Below are 2,878 nucleotides of genomic sequence, written 5' to 3' on the forward strand. Positions count from 1 at the left end.
ATGGATTCCAAAAGAGCTAGGGGAACGTCGGGTTTCCCTAGGGTTTTTATTACATACAGATTTGAAACGCATACATCTTCAATGAATATTTTTTTTTTAAAGTATAGAAACAAACAAGCATACCTATGGATCTTCACAAACGTTTTCGAAAGCTTTTCTTTTCAGAAAATATCGGATTTTCTGGAGGTTTTTCAAGCAATATAAACATTCGATTTCAAACACTACTTATGAACTCACCAACATTTCATATGTTGACGTTTTTCAAAATACTTGTATTCTCAGGGAACCAGTGAATCAAGGGAAATCATACTCAGTGACGGTTGCAGTTTATTTTTGTATGAATTGAACAAATTAATTTTTGGAAATGTAATGTTTAAACAATGTATGACATGTAAACACTACTGGTTGTACTATGTTGATGAATGGTGACGAATGTTGTTATGTTTCATATATATTCAATGTTATGGTATTCAATTGAGTCACGGCAGCCCCCGGACGTTTCCGCCGTCTGGTTCGGGGGTGTGACAGGTTGGTATCAGAGCTTTGTTTATAGTGAACTAGCATGTCGAGCCATACATCGATATGCAACTATAAACCAAAAAGAGGGACTAACATAACTCTGAACAGAACAAGTAAATAAAACACACTTGCTTGCATTAGGAATAAGGATCCAACGCTGAATCAAACACCATAATGCTGGTATCTCGGTTAATTCGGGACTGTTCTTAGTGATACCAAGGAGTGAATGTAGCCTGATCAACTACATTCTCTCCAAGGTAAAACTAACACATGTCTTGATGAGATCGGAATAGCCAGGGAACCTAAAAATTATACCCTTACCACTCAAAAAGAGAATATTTGCTTAGCCTGTGTAATAGTCATAGTACCCTAGGAATAATGTAGCATAATTACGTACTCGCGCAGACAACATGGCTGGCTTTCATCACCCGGGAGACCCCTACTTCCCTAATCAGGGAAACAACGGGTGGCTAGAGGAGGAAGAGGAGCCTGAGGAGGACCCCGAAGAGGAATCTGACGGGGAACCGGAGGCGGAAGTCAAGGGCGAGCCTGTCGAACCCGAAGAAGACGAAGAACCTTTCGAAGAGGAGCTCGATGACAGCGAAGGGGGTGATTCGGATGCAGAGTCCGAGGTCATCGACCCCCCTTACCCGATCAGGGTGCCTGCATATCGTGTAGGACCCACTGGACCTACCCCTCCTTGGGGCATTGATCTGTGGAGATGGAGCAGACATCAGGGACAGCGACTCCCGTTTGGCATGTCACGTGAGTTCTTTGACTTGAGAGACGGAGGACCGGCCGACCGAGCCCTACCGGTCATGGTGAGACGGTTACGGGACACCGGCGACCTTGCTCAGGGCACTGCTGATCAAGTACGCCAGTTGTGGACTAGAGTCGAGCGTGCGGAGCAGGAGACGCGTGACGTCCTCCGGGAGTTTCACATGAGGCAGGTAAGGTGGGAATCTCGACTTCAGGATGCAGAACGCCTAGTGGCTCGTTTTCAGGGAGCATCCACATCTTCGGCACCACCTCCTGACGCAGCTCATCGCGATTAGGAATAGACTTATCATAGTAGGTTATTAGGAACTATGTTATGTACTCCGGCTCTATGTTTAAGTGACTACACTACTCATGGAGCCGTTATGCTGTCGGATTAGCGTTACTTATGTATGCTCCTACGAGCAAATTTTCTTGTACTAAATGCGGATAATATTAATAAACTTTTGTGTGTTTTGCTAAATTATTCTCAGTTGCTATGTGTTGAGACATTATGATTGCATGCTTGATGATAGTAATGTTTAGGTTCGCACCATACGCCTAGTTAGTAGAGTCGCCACCTCACAGAAACCACGAACACTCAACATCTTTCCGTGTCATGACAGAAAGATGCCTCGCCCAGCTACTCGCGGAAATCCCGAACCAACCCCGCCGGAAGTTGACTCCACTGCTTTCCAGGCAGCCGTGTCTGCTGCAGTCACAGCGGCTATGGCACAACTTCACCGAGGGAACAACGGAGGAGGTAACGGGCAAGGATCCGGAAGTTCGAACAACGGGACGAACCAAGGACTCACTAAAACGTGCACCTACAAGGATTTTGCGAACGCTAAACCCCGAACTTTCAACGGTACCGGAGGAGTGATCGCCCTAAAGCGATGGATCGAGAAGGTAGAGTCGGTATTCGAGATATGCGAGTGCCCCGAGCAGATGAAAGTGAAGTTCGCGGCCTGCACTTTTGTGGACCAAGCACTCACTTGGTGGAATGGTCATGTGGAAGCTATGACACTCCCTGTCGCCAATTCTATTCCCTGGGCAGAGATGAAAGAGATGTTAACGGCTGAGTACTGCGCCCGAGGCGAAATACAGAAGATGGAGCAGGAACTATGGAATCTCACGGTGCAGAATGGGAACATCGATGCTTACATATCGAGATTCAGCGAACTATCTCTGTTGTGCCCGGGTATGATCACATCAGAGGGGAAGAAGATTGAACGATTCATTTGGGGACTGACATCCCCCATTCAAGGGAATGTGATAGCTGCTAACCCTGAAACGTTTGACAGCGCGAAGAGATTGGCAAAGAGGCTATATGATCATAACCACAAAAAGGGCGAAAAACCAGTGGAGACCGAGAAGAAGAAGGAGGGGGATGGTAAGAAGGGATGGAACCACAAAAGAAAGGGGCGTCAAGGCCCCGAGACCTCAAAAAGGCAACAAACAGTGGCAGTTAACGCTGTTACTGCGCCGGTTCCAGTCACCTCACATGCTCCAGCCTCAGCTGCTTCAAATGCTTCAAGGCCCTATTCCAGTAGCGCTCCCAAGTGCAATAAGTGCAGTTTCCATCATCATGGAGAATGTAAGG

The sequence above is a fragment of the Lactuca sativa genome, chromosome 7 (assembly GCF_002870075.4).
Source record: "Lactuca sativa cultivar Salinas chromosome 7, Lsat_Salinas_v11, whole genome shotgun sequence".
Classification (NCBI taxonomy): Eukaryota; Viridiplantae; Streptophyta; class Magnoliopsida; order Asterales; family Asteraceae; genus Lactuca; species Lactuca sativa.